Here is a 24,980-nt window from a genome sequence, read left to right on the forward strand (position 1 = left end):
AAAATGGTAATGAAATGGAAGAAAATGGTAATGGTAAAGAAAATGGTAGAAATGGTAGAGGATGGGCTAATAACACATTGTAACATACATTTAATATTCAGTTCAGTTCTTGGTTCTTGGTTCAGTTCTTGGCCCCCTCCTCTTCATCCTTTACCTGTCCCCGCTCGGTCACTTAATCCGCCGTCATGGTCTCCAATTCCACTGCTTCGCCGATGACATCCAGCTTTTCATCTCCACCAAGTCCGTCTCCACCGACACCCACTCTATCCTGACAAACTGCATCACTGAAATAAAATCCTGGCTTCAAATCAACTTCCTCAAGCTTAACTGTGATAAATCTGAAATAATCATCATTGGCCCAAAAACGCTCACAAAATCCACCCATAACTTTGCCCTCAACATCGACGGTATCCCAGTATCCACCTCCCCTCACATCCGGAATCTTGGCGTCATCTTTGACCAAACCCTTTCCTTCGACAAATACACTAAACAGATCACAAAGTCAGCCTTCTTTCACCTGAAAAACATTGCCCGTCTCCGCTCATCCCTCTCCTCCACGGCTGCAGAAACCCTCATCCACGCCTTCATCACCTCCCGTCTGGACTACTGCAATAGCCTCCTCTATGGTTCACCCTCAAAAATCACCAATAAACTCCAATACATTCAGAACTCCGCTGCCCGTCTACTCACTCATTCCCGGACCCGTGACCACATCACCCCCGTCCTTTACAAGCTTCACTGGCTCCCCATCCCCCAGAGAATCCAGTACAAAATCCTCCTCTTGACATACAAAGCCCTCCATAACCTGGCCCCATCCTACCTGGCTGACCTCCTCTCCAGACACACTCCCACCCGCAACCTCCGCTCTGCTGGTACCAACCTCCTGACCCCCTCCATCCGGACCAAATTCAGATCCTGGGGGGACAGGGCCTTCTCCATCGCTGCTCCCACCCTCTGGAACTCACTACCTCACACCATCAGAGACTCCTCCTCACTCACCACATTCAAAACATCACTAAAGACCCACCTGTTCAACGCTGCATTCAACATTCAACCCACAGCATTTAACCCCTGACTATCTCTTCTCCTTCTCCCTCCTTTTGCTTTAAATATTTCCCTATTGATTCTTGTCTTGTCTTTTTGATTCTTGTCTTATATATATGCCGTATATCGCTGCTGTTTGTTTTCTTGATTCTTGTCTTTTTGCAATTGTTGTTTTCATGTATTGTTATGCATTATGTTTTCCACTCTGTCAAAGCGCCTTTGGGCTTCTGGAAAAGCGCTATACAAAATAAATGAATTATTATTATTATTATTAATATACATGACATCTCCCACTGCCTGATTGCATCTGATCGGGGTAAACTATAACACAGCACATCTATATAATAATAGCGTAAGGACTCGACTTTGTTATCCCTTTTACGCCGCACCCAGTGACCCGATGCCCACGGCACTAATGGATTTACGATCTACGAACCGCGCTCTTTGTTTATCACGTACAGCCATACTCGAAAAATCTGAATTAGCCGACGTTGGGGCCCAAAAGCATCCGATTAACTGCCGATACGACGCCATCGTATTGGCGTCTGCTGGGTGAAGGCGAAGCAAGCCGTCCGCTGATTGGACAGTCGAAGGCGACAGCAAGCCGTCCACTGAGTGGACAATCCTGAGCATGCATTTGTGCCGGTGTCGTCGATCGCGGTGTACGCTAACCTCATCAGGTGGGTTTACCATAATTTCTACGTATACGCACTCATATACACACTCTTCATTCTCATCTTTCTTCCTAACTCTTACCCGGGCAAGCAAATCCCCTATGCCATCCATAATGGTACACTCTATCCATACACCACATCCTCCCTTCCGTGGATGTTCCACGGGTTTCGGCACATCATAACTACAGGGAGGTGTAACGATTCTCAGAAAACTCGTACACAGTTATTTTTAGTCGAATTTCAATTTATATGTTTTTTAAAGACTACATATATAATGCCATTTAATACACTGCAACAAAGACATTTTAAAACTGTAATTCATGTTTGAATTGGGTATAACAATGCAAGTGGGGGGTCTAGCGCATGCGTGATAGCTGTTGGTTACTCGTTGTTCGGCGCCATTTCAGTAGCCATGGAGCTGTGGACGATTGAACATCGCGTCTTTGTTGTTGAGACGTTTATTCAAACGGGTAGTTCGGTGGTGCTTACCCAGCACAGATTTCGTACTCACTTCAATGTTGGTCGACGTGGCGCCGTTCCGTCTCGAAACACAATATTGAAGTGGGTAAAAAACTTCAGGACAACTGGATCTGTGAGGCCGGGAGCAGCTCGGGGAGGTGATCGAACCGTTAGGACCCCGGAAAACATCGAAAGGGTTCGACAAGCTGTGGAGGCCAGCCCTCGTCGGTCAGCGGTACGGCACGCTCGCGCTCTACGGATGTCAGACGGATCAGTTCGTCGAATTTTGCACTTGGACCTTCATTATCACGCGTACAAAATCATGGTGGTTCAAGAACTGCAGCAGAATGATTTCGTACGGCGGTTTACGTTCGCAGAAAGAATGCTGGAACTGCTGAGGGATGCTGCTGTGCTGAGAAATGCTGGAACTTTTCCGCGCGTCTGCAAGAATGCTTGGACAAGAACGGCCGCCATTTAGATGATGTCATTTTTCAAACATGAATTACATTTTTTTAATGTCTTTGTTACAGTGTATTACATGGCATTATATATGTAGTCTTTAAAAAAAAAAAAAAATTGAAATTCGACTAAAAATAACTGTGTACGAGTTTTCTGAAAATCGTCACACCTCCCTGACGGACCCTGTATAACACGTACAATGTTGAATGATGCCTCATTCAAGAGCTCTTGGGGCCAAGCAGTGCATGAGGAGGTTTAAAATCATTGTTATTCGTGCAATCTCCAGTAATACTCATTTTTATCTGATCTGGACTTTAGTCCAGTGAGCTTATGCGATCGAGCAGTGTCCGGAGGTAAGTCAGTCAGTCAGTCAGTCTGTAAACACTTCAGTCATCACTTGTACCAAACATATCATTTTGATTGAACTGGGCCACAAGCTTCATATCTAATGCCGAACGAAGGTGTGTTGATCGCATCAGAATCTGCACTCATTCAGAGGGTCTACAAAGGGTGGGGGGGGGGGGGGTGTTTGACCCCCCATCATAAGTATTTGCTCTTCTCCGAAACTACATTCACTATTTCAATGAAACTCACAACCTTCATCGCCCATGATGGACCAAAATTTGTTCACGGCATTAAAATATCAGGGTCTGAGAGGGTCTGTGGGGGATATGACTGACTGTTGATCCTGATCCAGGTGAGCTTCAGGACCCACAGTCCCATTTTTATTGTGCACGTGGTGTATATGCTCAGTCATTGGTTTGCACATATACAGGAAGTAAATAATAATAATAAGTTTCAGTCAATCTGTCAATATCTAACTATATATCGAAATATATAAAACCGACAAACACGGTTGTTGAAGCCATCCATCCATTTCGCCGTGTGACGAAATGTCTATTAATTACCTCCGCCACCAAAGGTGGATGGAGGTTACGTTTTTACCCGTCTGTCTGTTTGTCCGTTTGTTACTTGACAAAAAATTGTTTTTGTTTTTTTTGCAAGTATGTTGATCACTCCGGTTTGTGTGTGTGTTTGTGTGTGTGTTTGTTTGTGTGTTTGTTTGTGTGTTTGTTTGTCCACTCACTTTTACTTGCCTACAGGTCACAATGTTAAACCGATCTTCACGAAACTTCACCAAATGGTAGAGTTCGTGGTCAGACAAAATCCCATATGTATTTGAGGGCAAAAGGTCAAAAGGTCAACATAGGTCAAAAGGTCAACCACTTTTTTCGAATTCTAAAATCCTCAATTTTCATCCTATTGACTTGAAATTTGAATAGGATGTTCATATTGGTAACTGAATTCAACCACCAGCTATTTTTGAGGTCAACATAGACCAAAAGGTCAACATCGGCCAAAGGTCAACCACGTTTTTCCAGATTTCTAAAATCCTCAATTTTCATCCTATTGACTTGAAATTTGAATTGCATTTACATATTTGCGAATTTAATTAAACCACCAACTATTTTTTTTTAAACAGCGTCGACCAAAAGTTCAACATAGGCCAAAGGTCAACCACATTTTTTCGAATTTCTAAAATCCTCAATTTTCAACCAATTGACTTGAAATTTAATGGTATTTTCATATCAGTGAACTGAATTCAACCACAATCTATTTTTGAGATCAGCATAGGCCAAAAGGTCAACATAGGCCAAAGGTCAACCACTTTTTTTCAAATTTCTAAAATCCTCAATTTTCATCCGATTGACTTGAAATTTGAATATGAAACAATTTCATATCAGCTAACTGAATAAAACCACCAACTATTTATGAGATCAGCATAGGCCAAAAAGTCAACATCGGCCAAAGGTCAACAACAATTTCAAATTTCTAAAATCATCAATTTCCATCCGATTCACTTGAAATTTGAATGAGATTTACATATCAGTTAACTGAATTCAACAACAACTATTTTTGAGGTCAACATAGGCCAAAGGTCAAGCACTTTTTTCGAATTTCTAAAATCCTCAATTTTCATCCGATTGACTTGAAATTTTAAAAGGATTTTCATGTCAGCTTAGTGAAACAAACCACCAACTATGTTTGAGGTCAATATGGGCCAAAAGGTCAACATAGGCCGAATTTCTAAAATTGTCAATTTCACTGGTCAACAGCCAAATTCGTTCTGACTTATTTTGAACTGTTTTTAACTAATTTGTTGCCCACGAATCCGAATTTTACCTTAAAATTTCGCTATCACGTAACCTTCACGTAGTAAATCATTGAGTGACATTCGAGCACTGAGCGCCTGGTAACTCTTCAACATCTTGTCCACAAACTCTTCATAATTCGGTGCTCAAAAATTTCCAAGGTAATTGTTAGCAAGAGCCACAAAGCTATCCCAAGCAACGCTTTCCAGCTCAGATAGTCTCGTTACAAAGTCCTGATTAGTGAGTACAAGACGAATTTGAGGACCATTGAAAACACCCGCCTTTACTTTGGCCTCAGATACAATGCCTTGGAACTTCATTAGCAAGTAGTGGAAGCCAGCACCATCTTGATCCATGGCCTTCACAAAGTTCTTCATCAAACCAAGTTTCAAATGAAGTGGTATTCCTATGGTATACTGGTTCTCAAAAATTGGATGTGCTTGTGAAAATTGGATATCATAATCGAAATCTACAGGATCATGTTGGTTAGAATCACCTCAAAATATACTGGAACCATAAAACTTTTCAAATTTTGTTGACCAGTGTTTTCATCCGATTATCTTAAACTTTGAAGATGATTTGCACATCAGGTCAATGAATTCAACCACTATTTATTGATGAGGTCAAAAGGATGCTCTACAGTCTACTTTGTTCTGTTTTGCCAAGTGTCACTCGAAGAGTGATTTTTATTTGTGTGTGTTGTGTTTGTCTGTCCACTCACTTATACTTGCCTTCAGGTCACAATTTGAAACCGATCTTCACGAAACTTCACCAAACGGTAGAGTTCGTGGTCCGACAAAATTCTATATAGATTTGAAGTCAAAAGATCAAAAGGTCAATTCGTCATACACAGGCCAAAGGTCAACCACTTTTTTTCAAATTTCTAAAATCCGCAATTTTCATCCGATTGACTTGAAATTTGAATAGGATTTACACATCAGTTAACTGAATTCAACCACCAACTATTTTTGAGATTAGCTTTGGCCAAAAGGTCAACATAGGCCAAAGGTCAACCACTTTTTTTTCAAATTTCTAAAATCCTAAATTTTCATCCGATTGACTTGAAATTTGAATAGGATGTTCATATTTGTTACGGATCCCGGATTTAGAGGAGTTACTATTCATGTCATTGCTTATTAATATTTATTCTATTAAAGGTTGTTGTGGTTAAAGGGTTAGAGAGGCTCCGGATAACAGGAGACCGGAAACGGGATAGTGAACCGGAAGAAGAAAAAGACACGAGGTCCGGGAGAAGCGGCGATCTTCTTCTTCCTCGCCCAGCTCCGACGCGAGCGGTGTCGATATTGAGCAGCGTGGGGGACGCTGCGTTTGAAAGCCCATCTGGCGAAAGGAGTTACCTGCGCGGGGTAATTACCGATTACACGTCAAGTTGCCGTGGGTTCGTACACGGAACCAAGCATCCGGCACAGTTCGCCTCAACGTCTACAAGGACGCGTACGGGTCGCACCTTGGGCCTCGCACGCTTTGCAAGCCGCGCTTTGCTTTGCCCGCTTTGCTTAGCAAGGAGGTGTGCGCTGCAGCAGCTGTTCCCGGTACGCGACGTGCACGTTTGGAACACGTCAGCCAGGGGTTCGTTCAACCGCCCGTGTGCGGAGAAGTCGACCTTCACCTTGGTCTGGAGGGGCCCAGAGACATTGTGAGGGACAGTGACCATTGAGGGGTCATGAGTGGGGAAAGAGGGGAAATTTATGAGATGGCCATCTTAGTAAGATTGTTGATGAATTGTTGATTGCTGATGATGGATGGAGAATATATTATTAAGTAATCCGGATCCTTGGTGTGGGGTTTCTTATTGACTTGAATTATTGTGTCTTTCATATTGATTGCGCTACGAAAGCGTATAAATCAGATACCTTTCTGGCGGGGTCCTCCCACGGTCCGGGGGTCACCAAGACCAGGTAGTTACCGGGAGGACCACGTAACAGAATTGGGGGCTCGTCCAAATTACGATTTGCGGATTCGCAATTGGGTCTACGTCCGGGATCTATAAAATTTTCTAAATTTTAGTCCGGTAAAGAATTCCCAAGAGTGGGAACTTTTCCAACGTTCCCAAAATTGTTTTGCTCTGCCGACAAAACAACAACAAAAGAAAAAAAAAACAATAGCAATAATAGTAATACTGTTGCTTTTCTTTGTAGGAAATTTGTGGGGTGAAGGTTAACAGGTGTTACCAGTAGTCACCATGGCGTTTGTGGCACAGAACTTTGCGGTAACCCCTAGTGAGGCACAGTTCCGAGCATTACTAAAATCGGACCTCTTGAAATTGGCCAAACATTTTAACTTGGAGGTCCGAACTAATTTGAGGAAGGCAGAGTTGCAGACCACGGTGATACAGTCTATGGTGGGATTAGGAACATGGGACGAGTTAGCCTGGGAGTGGCTACCCGAAGAACCAGAAGACGTTGAGCTCCGGAAACTGGAGTTGCAATTACGGAGCCAGGAACGGATCAAAGAAGAGGAAAGGAAAGCAGAAGAGAGGAGAGAAGAGAAACAAGCAGAGGAAAGGAGAGTGGAACGAGAACTCCAGGAAAGGTTAAAAGAAGAAGAAAGGAAAGCAGAAAAGGAAAGAGCAGAAGAAGAAAGGAAAGCAGAAAAGGAAAGAGCAGAAGAAGAAAGGAAAGCAGAAAAGGAAAGAGCAGAAGAAGAAAGGAAAGCAGAAGAGAGGAGAGAAGAGAAACAAGCAGAGGAAAGGAGAGTGGAACGAGAACTCCAGGAAAGGTTAGCAGAAGAAGAAAGGAAAGCAGAAAAGGAAAGAGCACAAGAAGAAAGGAAAGCAAAAGAGAGGAGAGAAGAGAAACAAGCAGAGGAAAGGAGAGTGGAACGAGAACTCCAGGAAAGGTTAGAAGGGAGAAAAGCAGAGGAGAGGAGAGCTGCCAGGGAACTCGAAGCAGAGGAGAGAAAAGCCGAAAGGGAATTAAAGGAACGTGACATGGCGCTTCAGCAAGAAATTAAATTCAAGGAGCTGGATTTAATGAGAGAACGGGGAGAGGTACCACCCTTGCTGACGGGGTCGACACCTAGCCAGAACACCTGGGAGTTGGGCAGATATGTGAGGCTGGTTCCACCCTTCAGTGAAAAGGAAGTCACTCAATTTTTTCCACACTTTGAGAAAGTGGCTCGACAGTTAAACTGGCCGGAGGAGGCCTGGACCATACTAGTGCAAAGTGTGCTGGTGGGTAAAGCTCAAGAGATTTATTCGGCGCTACCAATGGACCAATGTGCAGATTATGAGGTATTGAAGAAGCACATCCTCAAAGCCTATGAGTTGGTTCCTGAAGCTTACCGGCAAAAATTCAGGAATGCCAGGAAGAGGGAGAGTGAGACCCATGTGGAGTTTGCCAGAGTGAAAGAAAACATGTTTGATCGGTGGTGTGAGTCGAAAGGAGTCGGGAACGACTTCGAAGCATTGCGTGACCTGATGCTGGTGGAGGAATTTCAACAGTGTGTCCACGAGGACATCAAAGTGTACCTGCAGGAAAAGAAAGTACCAAAGTTGTGGGACGCAGCCACCATGGCAGATGATTATGCCTTAACACACCGGATAGGGGTCCACACACCTAGCTCCTCGCCTAGACTTCAGCAGGGGAGTTATGGAACACCCGGTGCGGAGAACGACAATACATGGCGGCGGCCTCGAGAGGATTATGGGGACAACGCGGATACCCCAACTGTTCGAAATCAGAGGGCTACGGGCCCAAGACAAACTTATTTCCCGGGGGGCCCGAGGCAGACCACGAGTTTTTCCTCCGGGCCTACCTGCGCCTTTTGCAAAAAACCTGGACACTTGATGTCCAGTTGTTACCTCATGAAAAGGGACAACCCAGAGCGGAGTCCGACTATTACAACTCCGAATGCGATGGCTAGCGTAAGAAATCGCCCACAGAAGAGTTACCAACCATTTATTTATGAGGGGTTTGTCTCACTCGAGGGAGACTTGACTAACCCAAGACCTGTTAGGGTATTGAGGGACACAGGAGCCCATCAATCCTTAATGCTTGAAGGCATTTTGCCATTGTCAAAGAGTACCGCAACTGGTGATAGTGTTCGGTTACAAGGGATCGGTGGCTGTGTTAGTGCCCCACTTCATGTCATCCATTTGGAATCCGATTTGGTGTCAGGACCGGTCACCGTCGGTTTACAAGCCACGCTTCCTGTAGAGGGGGTATCTGTGATTATCGGGAATGATTTGGCCGGGGGGCAAATGTATGGTAACCCGAGGGTGGGTAAAGAGCCCCGCAGGGGAAATAACACCACCCCAGCTCGGGATGGCGACAAAAGTTCCAAGTTATTCGTAGGGGGACTGAACTTCAACACAGAGGAAGAAGTTCTGACCTCTGTCTTCAACAGATATGGGCCGCTGGTGGAAGTGCGGGTGGTAAAAGACAGGGAAACGCAACGGTCAAGAGGGTTCGGCTTTGTCACGTTTGCAAGCACAAGAGACGCCAGGGAGGCAGAGAAGAATTGGAATGGTAAAGATTTGGAGGGTCAGACCATAACAGTAGGGAAGGCATTTCGTAGGCGTCGAGAGGTCTACAGAAGAGGACCACTTGGCGGTAGTTTTGGTGTTGGCAGCAGCCGATATTACTATGGAGGCTCCCAGAGTTACGGCATCTCCCAAAAGAATGATTGGCAGAGGACTGGCCGAGAAGGAGACCGCCAGTCAGGGGACTGCTGGGACAAGGGGTCCCACCGTAACTGTTAGGAGTCCGGAGAAGTTGAAGCACTCTATATACGGCGGAGCCGCCGAGCCTGGGCTCCTACACGGGCTAACCGTGAATGCCACATTCTTAAAAGGCGTCCCGGTAGGGAACGTTCCTACACGGACTAACCGTGAACTCCACGTTCTTAAAGGCGTCCATGTAATGAACTTTCCTCCCCGGACTAACCGTGAACCCCACATTCCTTAAGGCGTCCATGTAGTGAGTACTCAGCTGGGCCTCCATCCAAGAGCAACTAGAAGTGGTTGACGCTTGGTCTAGAGGGAATTACCTTGGAATCTCTGGGGGGTTTTGGTGAAAGTTTGTTGCTTTATTTTTGAGATGCGATAATTGTGCCCGGGGGGAACTGATGATTTGGGGTATCGGGTTGGTTTATCAAAGTTGGCCGGCACAGAAAGTTTTCGCGGGGTTCAAACTTTCTTTCTTGAAGGGGGGGAGTGTTACGGATCCCGGATTTAGAGGAGTTACTATTCATGTCATTGCTTATTAATGTTTATTCTATTAAAGGTTGTTGTGGTTAAAGGGTTAGAGAGGCTCCTGATAACAGGAGACCGGAAACGGGATAGTGAACCGGAAGAAGAAAAAGACACGAGGTCCGGGAGAAGCGGCGATCTTCTTCTTCCTCGCCCAGCTCCGACGCGAGCGGTGTCGATATTGAGCAGCGTGGGAGACGCTGTGTTTGAAAGCCCGTCTGGCGAAAGGAGTTACCTGCGCGGGGTAATTACCGATTACACGTCAAGTTGCCGTGGGTTCGTACACGGAACCAAGCGTCCGGCACAGTTCGCCTCAACGTCTACAAGGACGCGTACGGGTCGCACCTTGGGCCTCGCGCGCTTTGCAAGCCGCGCTTTGCTTTGCCCGCTTTGCTTTGCAAGGAGGTGTGCGCTGCAGCAGCTAGTAGGGGAGCTCCCAATAGAGTTCGTGACCATTTTCCCGTGATCAAGGTTTGAAGGTTGATTTTGAAAGATAAAAATATATATAAAAAAATAAGCTTGGGTATCTTTTTTTAAAATGCGGGCTAACTCGGCCAGAGGACAAAATCCAAGATGTCCGCCAAAACCGCGAAATCGGGCATATTTCCGCCTACGTGAATGCTACATATACATATTGGGTGTCCATATGTGGGTTTTTCTGGGCCCAGATCTTGCATCTTACATCAGTCAAGTGATATTGTGACTTAAAATGATATTAAATGATTAATGTTGACCAAAATCCAAGATGGCCGCTGCAAAAAACCATGTATTGTATATGTTCATAATTGTGCATACCATAGATTCATCGCTGGCGTCTAAATACAGTTTTACATGACTAGTGTTTTCATTTATAACCTTATTGTTACTATGAATGACTTTTTGAGCAGGTAACGAACCAAGATTGCTGCCTTATCTACAAGATGGTTTGATTAAGTTTCACAGGTATTTGTTCACAGGTAGTTGTTAGTATTAATTTCCAGGGAGTACCAGGGTGGACAATGGATCAAGGCATTACAGTTAAGTATATTCAACTAATAATAGTTAAAATATTAGTTAAGTCCCTTTCTTTAAGAGATAAAGATCTGTCCTGTTCAATATTTAAGTTCAGTTAAGTATTAACATCATTCATATCATGCTGTCTGATGTACGGTATGTACAGTAAGTAATAGGTTTTATTTTTCATTGCAGAGTATACCATGGCGACACCACCCATTCAAGGAAAGAAGAGAAAGAGTGAAGATGAGGACCAGCCTCCAGGACTATCAAGCTCCAGTGAGTGTATCCTCTGTCATAAGCATTGTGATGAGGAAAAGAGTAGCTTAAGCCCAGAAGCCTGGCAGCATCTCCAACAACAAGCAGAACGATGGAGAGGATTGGACAAATACGGTCAAGTCTTTGATGCAGTGCCATGGCACAATGGACCAGCTGGAATATATTTCCACAAACTGTGTAAAGTTCAACTGGCCAGTAACTATAAATTGGAGCAGGCACTAAAGCGACAAAAGAAATGTTTTGAAACAGAAATCTCTCGCAGCGATGATGTAGCTGACGAAGCACCTGGACCATCTTGCGCTCAGAGACAATCACGATCACAAACCGGTATTATACAAGACAAACATTTGTGTATTTGGTGTATGAAGGGAGAAGACCTGAAACACCCTGGACGGGACAAGTGGCACATCATGCAACAAATGGATGCATGGCATGTCTTCAAAGGTCACACAGTCCATCTGGACGACGAGAATATGCGGGATCGCATTTTGACACTGATTGATTCCACGTCAGATCCATTTGCCACAGAGATCCGCTACCATCGGTCATGTTGGACGAAATACATCAAAGTCCATGATTATAATGATCAACATTTGCACATGCACAATGTACGACTGGCAGAAGTACGTCAAATGTTTTTCAAACATGTGTGCACTGTAATTTTTGAAAGACATGAACTCCGAACACTACAGAGCCTTCTACAAGACTACACGCAAATGCTGGTGAACTTTGGCATGACTGTGAACACTGTGAAGTCTAGCACAATAAAATCTATGCTCCAAACGGAATTCAGCAACCAAATTGGTTTCCACGAAAGAGTTACAAAAAACAAGAGCTCAATGGTTTTTGACACGTCAGCTGGTGGAACATACATAGAAGCTGCTGTAAATTGCCTAGGTGCAACTGATGACCAACTCGTCTCAATTGTAGCGCAACGAATTAGAGCTGAAGCAGCAAAAGTATCGCCAATGATCTGGCCACCTCACATTGACGATTTACTCAATGAGGACGAAACAAGCAGCCTACTGAAACAGCTCATTTCCCGTCTAAAGTCTTCAAAACCTCAGCGTGACCTTGATATGGAGGATGACGACTCTGCAGTTATCGCTTTGACTGCCTTGCTCTCTTCATATATGACAGGCAAACGAACTTCATTTGGAACAAGGTTGTCTGTTATGATACACGGACTAACCAGAAGCCGGGAACTTGTCGAGTTATTGAAAAAATTCTCAATTGGGATCAGCTACAAAGACGTGCTACATCTCTATGATGCTTGGGCCAAGTACGATATTGAGCAGAACAAAGCATGTCCAGAGGAGCTTGCACTGGGTATGCCAGGGACAGCAGTAATGGACAATGATGACTTTTCTGAGGACACGCTAACTGGCGCGAACACTTCACACCGTACAAATGTTATGTTTGTCCAGCCACTTGATTTGGTTCATGCTCCAGAGGAATCGGCCCCAGAATTAACAATTCCCAAGTCTAAAGAAATGAAGCATCTTTGCATCGATCAGCATAAAGTCCATCCTTACAAGACTGTCCAGCGTGGAGCTCCAAGTATGCGAACAGGTGTTGACATTACTCCTTCAGATACTAAAGTCCAGAGGCAGCGAGGACTCATTCATGCCATGGCACGTCTAGATGAGACTCATACACCACCTGCACCATGCAGTCAAACAGTTGGGGGATTTGCAGGTTTCCAGTCAACAGTTCAGCCGCATGTTGTCAAAAGCAAGCCGTATTACTTCTTGACTTTTCCAAATCCTCCTGGAAAATCTGTAGTGCACGAAATAATGTGCCGGATGGTTGATGTTGATGCAGCAGGCAAAAAGAACATGCCCTTCATCCAGTTGGTAGGAGATCAACCAGTGTATGCCTTGATAGTGCAAATGAGATACGAACACCCTGATAAATTCAGTGTCGTGTTGCCTTCTATGGGCCCATTTCATATTCACATGTCTTACATTTCTGCCATGAATAAGCGTTTTCACGGGTCTGGCTTGTCTGACATCCTCGTTGCGGCAGATGTTATTGCAGAAGGGTCTGTGGACCAGGCATTACGGGGCAAACACTACAAGAGGAGCATACGATGTCTCCGATTGATGTATGAAACTCTGCTGAGAAGAATCATACAACAGTCACTACAGAATGGGGGAAGCATCTCAGATGAACTTGAAGCTCACTTGACTGTCCTGCGGAATCCTTCCTCAACAGCAGAAGAACGGCAGGAATGTTATGCACTTCTGGAAGCCAACCAAGAGGTTATTTCATTGGTGGCAGATGAGTTCAATAGAATTGAGGAGTCCGGTGGTTCAATGGCAAAGTACTGGATCACATTTATGGAGATGACTGAAATATTGATGATGAATCTGCATGCGTTGAGAATCCAGAACTGGGAACAATTCAAGTCGACATTACGTTTAATGCTACCATGGATCCAGATTTATGACAACGATAAATATGGACGGTGGTTGGTTGAGTATTGGCTGGAAATGGAATCCCTCCCAGAGGATGTAGCACAATACATGCGAGATGGCTTATTTGCTCAATCCATGTCGGGAAAGCCTTACTCATGTTTGCCATTGGATCTCTGGATCGAGATGACAATGAACAAGGGTTCAAAGATGAAAGCTGGCTGGCTCAAAATTTTGAAGAACGAAAAGATGCTGCTGTCACATTCCCGAAATGCTAACAATGTTAATAGAGTCCGATCCTCACTGCATGATCTTGCCAGCACATCAGAATCAAAACGACATCACAGTGAAAATGCTCCCACTCGCATGAAGGAAGACGAACAAGCTGTACAAGATATTAACAACTGCATCACTGAATTCGGCTGTGACCCTTTCAATGAAGAAAACAAGGTCTTGAAGTCACTACAGTCTGGAATGGTAGCTTCTGATGACCTCATTCAAGATTTTGAATCGGTCCACACCGATGGCGAGAAATGCTTGAAGGCATTCTGTGAAGACAGAATGTTCAGCAGCAACAAACCTTTCCATGCAACCATTCACAGGAATTTGAGACGGAACTTCAGCAACCCACCTTCAGTCAAGACTGGCGAGCGCATCATGAAGTCAGACGCAATGGAGAACAGAGCGATGGCAGCAGTTGTCTCACTTGCTGAAAATGACACCGAAAATTTCACCTTGTCAGAGATAATGTACCGAGTCACAGATGAATGTCTGCCAATATTCAATATCAACGGCACCATGAAAAAAGTGCAAAAATCTAAGTTGGTAGAAAAATTCAAGCTACATGCGTTGGAACCAACACCAGACAAGTACACGGCGATCCTGGACATGGGATTTATATGGCGTTTGTCTACGCCATCGGTAGAAGACAGGGAAAAGGCTGATGGAATTTCCTACACCTGGGGAGACTACGCATCGAAGGTGTTCGCCGTCATTATGAGCAGACATAAATATGCATCACAAGTTGTGTTTGTCAATGACAGATATGATGTTTCCCTGACCGTCAAGGATAGCGAACGCAAGCTTCGAAAAAGCACTTCTGGATTTTCAGATGGCTCCAAGAATGTATTTTTCAAGCAGTCGGACAAATTCCCATCTGCCAAAGGATTTCAAGACTTCTTCCACAATGCAACAAACAAGCAGCACCTACAGATCTTTCTCAGAAACGAGTTCAGCGTGTTGTACCGAAACTATTCTAACACTGAATTTGTCTACTGCGTTGGGCCCACATGTGTCAATCTATCGACAGGTTTGCCTGTTACAGACTTCCAGTATGAACAGTTAGAAGCAGACACATGCATGTTCTTCATCTACTCACAAATACGTAAAGCTGGAATAGAAACACCTGTTATCATCGACGCAGAAGATACGGACGTGCTTGTATTGGCATCGTATGTTGCTCATAGAACTGAAGGGGTGCTCGCAATGAAGTACAAAAAGCAGTTCATAGATTGTACAGCTTTCCAGTTTCTGCCCGAAGGAAATAGCAGATATCATAGTTCCTCTTCACGTCCACAGCGGCTCAGACACAACAGCAGCATTCTTTGGACATGGGAAGAAAACCATCTTCGACATATCATCCACTTCACCTGAAGCTAGAGCGTTCCTCAGTGAAGTAGGGAAACACCTACCGGTCCCTCAGCAGGTGCTTGATCATATGACGCTGTACACCATACGGTACATATACAAGGACAAACAAAGTACCACTCTGTGTGATGCTCGGGCCAGGAAGTGGCGACAAATGAAAAGGAAATCAATACTGCGGCTTCCACCAGACAAAGAATCCCACGATTTGAAAGTCAAGAGAGTGAACTATCAAACCTACGTGTTGCTCAACTACGAAAAACCTGATGCGCCACCGTCTCCTTTATCTCATGGCTGGCATCTCGAGGAAGGCATGTGTCTTCCATTGAGGTACATTCACCCAGCACTCCCAGAAAAACTAACTCAGGCTTTGGAAAGCAGCCCAACTATGGATGATCCAGTCGAGTCTGGGTCCGAGACGGACGATTCGGACAGTGAATAACAATTTCAATCTATCCAACACAAACAAACTGTTATAACAACTATTGTCATTTTCAACCCTACCGTATATGCTACTTGTGCAATGTGTATCACTGCTTGTAAATGTAATGTCATGTCACTGTAAATATAATAAAACAAAATAGAGAAAGATAAATTCTTTCTTACTGATTGCAAATGAAAACCTTGAACATTGTGTCAAATAAAAGACGTTGCAATAGATACAATGTACAGTAGCCATAACTGCTTATCTAACGGGCGAGAGGCAGCCATCTTGGTTCGTTACCTGCTCAAAAAGTCATTCATAGTAACAGTAAGGTTATAAATGAAAACACTAGTCATGTAAAACTGTATTTAGACGCCAGCGATGAATCTATGGTATGCACAATTATGAACATATACAATACATGGTTTTTTGCAGCGGCCATCTTGGATTTTGGTCAACATTAATCATTTAATATCATTTTAAGTCACAATATCACTTGACTGATGTAAGATGCAAGATCTGGGCCCAGAAAAACCCACATATGGACACCCAATATGTATATGTAGCATTCACGTAGGCGGTAATATGCCCGATTTCGCGGTTTTGGCGGACATCTTGGATTTTGTCCTCTGGCCGAGTTAGCCCGCATTTTAAAAAAAGATACCCAAGCTTATTTTTTTATATATATTTTTATCTTTCAAAATCAACCTTCAAACCTTGATCACGGGAAAATGGTCACGAACTCTATTGGGAGCTCCCCTACTAAGCTGTTCCCGGTACGCGACGTGCACGTTTGGAACACGTCAGCCAGGGGTTCGTTCAACCGCCCGTGTGCGGAGAAGTCGACCTTCACCTTGGTCTGGAGGGGCCCAGAGACATTGTGAGGGACAGTGACCATTGAGGGGTCGTGAGTGGGGAAAGGGGGGAAATTTATGAGATGGCCATCTTAGTAAGATTGTTGATGGATTGTTGATTGCTGATGATGGATGGAGAATATATTATTAAGTAATCCGGATCCTTGGTATGGGGTTTCTTATTGACTTGAATTATTGTGTCTTTCATATTGATTGCGCTACGAAAGCGTATAAATCAGATACCTTTCTGGCGGGGTCCTCCCACGGTCCGGGGGTCACCAAGACCAGGTAGTTACCGGGAGGACCACGTAACAATATTGGTCACTGAATTAAACCAAAAACTATTTTTGAGATCAGTGTAGGTCAAAATGTCAACATAGGCCAAAGGTCACCCACTTTTTTCCTAATTTCTAAAATCCTCAATTCTCATCCGATTGACTTGAAATTTGAATAGGATGTTCATATTGGTAACTGAATTAAACCAAAAACTATTTTTAAGATCAGTGTAGGTCAAAAGGTCAACATAGGCCAAAGGTCACCCACTTTTTTCCTAATTTCTAAAATCCTTATTTTCATCCGATTGACTTGAAATTTGAATAGGATTTACACATCAGTAAACTGAATTCAACCACCAACTATTTTTGAGATTAGCTTTGGCCAAAAGGTCAACATAGGCCAAAGGTCAACCACTTTTTTTTCAAATTTCTAAAATGCTAAACTTTCATCCGATTGACTTGAAATTTGAATAGGATGTTCATATTGGAAACTGAATTCAACCAAAAACTATTTTTGAGATCAGTGTAGGTCAAAATGTCAACATAGGGCAAAGGTCACCCACTTTTTTCCTAATTTCTAAAATCCTCAATTCTCATTCGATTGACTTGAAATTTGAATAGGATGTTCATATTGGTAACTGAATTAAACCAAAAACTATTTTTAAGATCAGTGTAGGTCAAAAGGTCAACATAGGCCAAAGGTCACCCACTTTTTTCCTAATTTCTAAAATCCTTATTTTCATCCGATTGACTTGAAATTTGAATAGGATGTTCATATTGGTAACTGAATTCAACCAAAAACTATTTCTGAGATCAGTGTAGGTCAAAAGGTCAACATAGGCCAAAGGTCACCCACTTTTTTCCTAATTTCTAAAATCCTCAATTTTCATCCGATTGACTTGAAATTTGAATAGGATGTTCATATTGGTAACTGAATTCAACCAAAAACTATTTTTGAGATCAGTGTAGGTCAAAATGTCAACATAGGCCAAAGTACACCCACTTTTTTCCTAATTTCTAAAATCCTCAATTCTCATCCGATTGACTTGAAATTTGAATAGGATGTTCATATTGGTAACTGAATTCAACCAAAAACTATTTTTGAGATCAGTGTAGGTCAAAATGTCAACATAGGCCAAAGTACACCCACTTTTTTCCTAATTTCTAAAATCCTCAATTCTCATCCGATTGACTTGAAATTTGAATAGGATGTTCATATTGGTAACTGAATTCAACCAAAAACTATTTCTGAGATCAGTGTAGGTCAAAAGGTCAACATAGGCCAAAGGTCACCCACTTTTTTCCTAATTTCTAAAATCCTCAATTTTCATCCGATTGACTTGAAATTTGAATAGGATGTTCATATTGGTAACGGAATTCAACCAAAAACTATTTTTGAGATCAGCGTAGGTCAAAAGGTCAACATAGGCCAAAGGTCACCCACTTTTTTCCTAATTTCTAAAATCCTTATTTTCATCCGATTGACTTGAAATTTGAATAGGATGTTCATATTGGTAACTGAATTCAACCAAAAACTATTTCTGAGATCAGTGTAGGTCAAAAGGTCAACATAGGCCAAAGGTCACCCACTTTTTTCCTAATTTCTAAAATCCTCAATTTTCATCCGATTGACTTGAAATTTGAATAGGATGTTCATATTGGTAACTGAATTCAACCAAAAACTATTTTTGAGATCAGCGTAGGTCAAAAGGTCAACATAGGCCAAAGGTCACCCACTTTTTTCCTCATTTCTAAAATCCTCAATTTACATCCAATTGACTTGAAATTTGAATCGGATTTTCATAGCAGCTAACTGAATTCAACCACCAACTATTTTTTGAAACAGCATCTGCCAAAAGTTCAACATAGGCCTAAGGTCAACCACATTTTTTCAAATTTCTAAAATCCTCAATTTTCATCCGATTGACTTGAAATTTGAATCGGATTTTCATAGCAGCTAACTGAATTCAACCACCAACTATTTTTTGAAACAGCATCTGCCAAAAGTTCAACATAGGCCTAAGGTCAACCACATTTTTTCAAATTTCTAAAATCCTCAATTTTCATCCAATTGACTTGAAATTTGAATGGTATTTTCACATCAGCTTACTGAAACCAACCACCAATTATTTTTGAGGTCAAAAGGATGCTCTACTGAGTGCCATTCTCCTTTGTTCTGTTTTGCCAAGTGTCACTCTGAGTGATTTTTCATCTGTCTGTCCGTTTGTGAACAAAATATCTCAAAAAGTTGCAGACGGATTCGGACGAAATCTAGCAGAGATGTAGCGTCCGACACCGACGAAATGATTAGATTTTGGTGAAGATCTGGATTCGGATCCGGCTACTAGAATTTATTAAGTGATTCTTCACCATTCGGAGATGGGGCCAAAAACGATACATAGCAGGGTATCTCAAAAAGATGCGGACGGAACTTGGTGGACCGGTTGGGTGTCTGACAAGGACGATTCGATTCGATTTTGGTGAAGATCTGAATATGGATTCGGATAAGAGAATTATTTAAGTGATTCTTCACCATTGGGAGATCGGGCCAAAAATGATACACATAGCAAGATATCTCAAAAAGTTAAGGATGGATTTGGACGAAATTTGTTTGACAGGTTGTGTGTGTGACAACGAATAATCGATTCAATTTTGGTGAAGATCCGGATCCAGCAAGTAGAATTTTAAAAGTGATTCTTCACCATTGAGTGATTTGACCAACCAGGTGGAGGTATGCTCTCTACTGAGTGCCGTTCTAGTTATGTGCTGTTTCAATGTTGGTTCCATCCTGCAATTACGTACTATTGGAATGTACCTTTCGACCCTTTAAAGTTCATTTGTTCACTAAAGTTCACTAAAGAGTTGGATGTTATACCACGGTGTCATTTTACTCATCCCTTGCATGTTTACCTGCAGAAAGCTTATAAGTCTCATGTGAACACGATCACAACTTTCACACAGTTCAAATCAAAGATCTATATCATGCCTTAACATGCAATCTTACTATAATTCACCAAATGTCTGTCTGTCCGTTCGAAGGTACCGTAAAAACTGCTGAACCGCTCGCAAAGATATTTTGGGTGGGTAATCCTGGGACCCCTGGGAGTAAAATAGGCTATTTAGTTTTCCCAATTTCAGCTTTGGTCTTCAGCATTCTCAGGTTTGGACTCCCGCATAACATTCGCGTTCGCATTACGTTCATTGTGACGTCTTCTCACGTCGGGCAACGGTACCCGCCCTATGGGCGGGGCTTCAATTGGGAGGCCCAAATGAAAAGGCTAAATATCGGATATTGAAGGCTTTTTTTTCTTTTAAACGATTTATATAAGGCAAGATAAAAAAAATGAGTTGGTGATCGTCCTTTTTTCTCAAAAGTTCGGGTAGGGAGGGAGGTTTTTATTTTTATTTTTTATATTTTTTTTCCTACTTTCCATTGAGTTTTGTTGACATGGAAAAATATGAAATAAAGACTCCTTTCTCCTCAAAATGATTTAATTTCTTCATTCATCTCACAGATTTACAGACATTGCCCAAATCTCTATGAAACACAGTGTTTGTGTGATTTTGGATGATGTTGAACGTCCTAGCTGAGCTTGGTAGTGAAAGGGCAAGACACCTGTACATGTATATCCACCATGACATCGGAAAAACAGATAAACACCATGCCCTTGGCACCATGAAATTTAAGATGGCAGGTGGCAGGCAAGTACAAAAAGCATCATCACGGGCAGCATTCATGAGGACACTAAAAACAGTTGGTCGACTATCGGGTTCCATCCTGTGATCCGTGGCCGTGTCTGCAGCCAACACAAATTTGAGAAATGAGCCAAGAGTCTTTGTCACATCAGAAACTTTGCAAGCTGGTGAAACTTTCGTCATGTCAGTTTTACTGGGGCCGGCGAATACTTTGACAAAAGTACCGCGTGTATCGTCAGGCAATGGCTCCCTATCCCCATCATACTTGCCGTCTGAGAACTCTGCATAGAAGTCCGAGATTGTAACATCCAACTCGATATTGCACGCAAACCAGTCCTTCACCGTCTTGGAAGAGCCCTCACGGGCTATTGATGCGATCACAATAGGCATTTCAAGCCGATTCTAGCACGAATCAATACAGATTTCAGCGGGAAAAAGCTCACACAATAGCCGCCATGAATGGCTAACGTAAAATGGGTGAAGTTGCCTGACGCCTGAGGCACTTGCGACGCTCTGCGCAGCATGCACTGCGCAGCACGCACTGCGCAGCATGCGGTGCAGACGGCGCCAAATTTGACTGAAAAGATCGTTTTTGAATGATTTTTTTCAAAATAAAAAATAAAAAAAGTTTCGGGTCGGGTGTGTTTCGTAGGGTCGGGCGGGGACGATCACCAACTCATTTTTTTTATCTTGCCTAAACATCAGTTAAATCTCGATCGGTGCAGACGTTTGTGCGGCACCCGGGAAAATAACATCATGCGGGAGCAAGTATCAGCAGGATGTGGGAGTGTGGGAGTCCACGTTTGCACCGATCGCTGCACCGTGCGCCGCACAAACGACTGCACCGATCGCTGCATACCGGACCGTATCTGCATTGCCTGTTTGCTTCTGGCCTCCCACCCGTGCGTAGCACGGGTATTTCTCTAGTGAATGTAATGTGGTTTTGTTTCTGCTTTAATTACATAATATTGTTGGATATTGTATTTGTAAGAAAAATATGTTGTTGTTCATTTTTAAAATTGATTTCCAACTGCAAGTTGAAAAACTCAATCTTTTCACTCTGTGGTTTATTTCAAAAACAATGTAGACCAAGATTGTTTGACCTTGTATGGAATTGCCATTGACTAGCAATCTCTGGGACCCTTTTTTCACACAGTGTATCTGAAGCTGCTTGCCTGTTGAAACCATCCATGGTAGCTGTGCAGACACCACCTGGAATAACATCAAAAATGAACCAGAGTGTGAGCACGATTCAAGAATCGATACACCACCTTTCCAGGTGCACGGATTCTCTGCCACCTCCTATCTCATCTGCATCTCTCTCCACTATACCAAAGAGTGCTGAATGTCTTCATCATTTTGACTTCTCCTTTAGCTCCAGCTCAGAGGATACCAGCAGCGGTGTAAGATGGTCTACAACAACAACAACAACAACAACAGGCATTTTAAGGCCATTTTCCCTCCTAGAGCGGGGGTTGGCCTTGCGGCCCCCATGACAATATTCTCCATTTTGCCCTATTTTTTGCAGCTCCCCTTGTTAACCCCCTTGCCCGCATTTCTTCTTCCACCATCTTTGGCCAAGTCTTTCTCGGTCTTCCCCGTCCTTTACTTCCTTCTACATTCATTTCCATCACTCTCCTCAACCAGTCACTTTCATCCTTCCTCAACACATGTCCAAACCATCTCAACCTGTTTCTCTTCACAGCATCCATCACAGGCTCTCTTCCCATCATCTTTCGCATTTCATCATTTGTCTTCCTCTCTCTCAACGATACTCCACACATCCACCAAACCATTCGCATTTCCACCCTTTCCAACCTTCGTTGCTGCTCCACATTCATTACCCATGTCTCACTCCCATAAATCATAACACTTCTCACACATGCAGCATACACCTTTCCCTTCAGCTTCAACGACACTCCCCTCTCATCAGCACGCCACTCAGTTCCTGAAACTTCTTCCACGCACATCTCACTCCAGCAACTGTTGCCGAGTCTGATCTACCTTCTCCATTCAGCACGTCTCCGAGGTAGCAAAATGGTTTCACACCTTCCAGCTTCATGCCGTCTCCAAGATCCAACTCAACATTTCCTCCATCTGCAGCTCCCTCTGTGCACACCTTACATTTGAATGTAGCTGCCACACTGGTTAATGACCCTCTCAGACCGCTACATTTTTGATGAACCCACTCAGCGCACATTGTACATTGAATGGAGTTCACTCCGACACCCTTCCTGCACACAGCACATGGCCACTTCCCAGTTCTTTCCACCAATGTAAGATGTACAGAGTACTTCCCAGTTCTTTCCTGTAAGATGGTCTTAACTTCCAAAATCAGTTGAGAAATTAAATGGGTGCCTTGAGGAAATGCAACATTCAGAACTCTTATTTCTCAGTGCATTTGATTGGCCAACTGAAAAAGTGGCAGACATGGTACAAGGTAAAGAGGGAGACAAGACAAAGAGGGAGATTGAACCCAAGCTGCATCCTCGTGTATGTACCCTACCATGCACACCGGAAAAGTTCTGCAGGTGTCAGTGATTTCCAGCCTCTTCCACCTGATCACCCTGCCTGCTTTACATCCTTTGCTGCTGACATGCCAGTGTATTTTGCATGCGAGCCTCACATGACACCACGTTCCGTCACCTACTGAGATGCTGAGCGTCAAGAGATCAACGAACTAGCAGAGCAGATCGGGTGCCTTGCGGAGAGTTTTGACACGTGTCATCGTAAAGCTGATAGGCGGTCACTACCCACCTCTCACTTCAAGCAACAGTATTAACCGCAGTTCATCTTTCTCCACCATACCACGTGATCCAGCAGGGCGACATCTTCACCAACTTGGCGGCCACTTGCACAACTTCAACTTAGTACCTGAGCCTAAGCCTGAGGACATCGTTATGGATTATCAAGTATCTGACATGTTGTTCAACACCATGTTTGATAGTCCAAGTCAGAAATTTGTCTCACCCGATGAAGAGCATATTAATGCTCGTTCTCATTTTCTGCATACTACTAAGAACAATAATACTGTCACATCTGAAGCTCCCGTTAAGACAGAAACCTCAGCACTGACACCTTTAGTCTTGGAAGATGGCCGAACCGGTCTTTTATTACACTGTGTTCAATGAAGTATAACTTTACCATTCCCCAAGGATCGTTCAATGGAGCCGAAATCGATGACAAACGCACACGAACCACAGACAGATGGGTCAAACACGTTTTCATACCTTTTAAAGGATTTATTTTGTAAAGTTAACAGAGAAGAGCTTGAGCAAGACGCTATGAACAAAAAAGGAACCAAGCAAATCACAAAGGGCATAAAGTGGTAAACGGAAACACTCAAACTTGTACGATGAGAAATAAACCAAAACCTATCCCACTAAAGGCACCACAGATACACTCATACAACAAGACAACAATGCAGGCGAGACTTGCTTTTTCTCTGATGCACAAGGTGGACGCCGGATTCAAGGCAGCCCACTTCAGAAGACAGGTGCGAGACGAGAGCCAGTGATGAGTAGCGCCCAAGATGCCAAAAGCCAAACAGAGCACGATTAATTTCAATCAAGAGGAAAGCCAGCAATGATCACCCTCCACCAGGCCTCGTGGGCCCATTTGTCCTTTTTCGGTCGAGGCCTCCTGCTCTGCCCTCCGTCTTCTTTTCCTTGCCCTCCAAAAACACAGGATGATGCCAAAACTCCAGAGAGGAACACGACAAGTCTCCTCACGAAACTCCTCCATGAACATTTGCTCTCACATACTCCATTCACACTAAGCTTCCTGATATCTACCTATCGATCTCTATCTCTCTCTTGTGCTCCCCCTGCTGGCTGTCGGTGTGTTTGGGTGTGGCAAGATGGCGGCTGGGCATGTGTGGGGAGGTACAAGCTGCTCTGACCTTCAATCTTTCTACCAATTTTCTCGTCGTTTTCATCTTTTCTTTCCCATTTTTTGTTTATCTTCACATTGTCTATTCTCCGTCTGTTCCCCGCCCGTTCTCCCCTTTCTCCACCCATTCCCCCCATCCAAACCTTCTGCTTCTTCATTAAGTTGCTCATACCTGGCCCTCACCCTCTCCTTGCACTCTACGGCGACGTTTCCCCTACACTTACCTCAACACACTTCCAACCACTGCTCTTAACCTCCCTCCTTTTCTTCATCCTCATCACAAACACCATAGGCTTGTGCTGTGATGTGCCATGCTCTCTCGCCACTGCCTTGCAATCCTTAACCCTCCACAGCTACCACTTCCCTCATGCCACCAAATTCAATTTTGTTCTATGCTCTCCACTCCTATAGGTAATCTTGTGGCTTTCCTGCTTTTCAAGGAATGAACCAGCTATGGCAATCCCATTCCGTGCCACCAGCTCCACCAGCACTCGACCCTCTCTATT

Source organism: Myxine glutinosa, chromosome 11, assembly GCF_964187855.1.
Source record: "Myxine glutinosa chromosome 11, kmMyxGlut1.1, whole genome shotgun sequence".
In the NCBI taxonomy this organism is placed as follows: Eukaryota; Metazoa; Chordata; class Myxini; order Myxiniformes; family Myxinidae; genus Myxine; species Myxine glutinosa.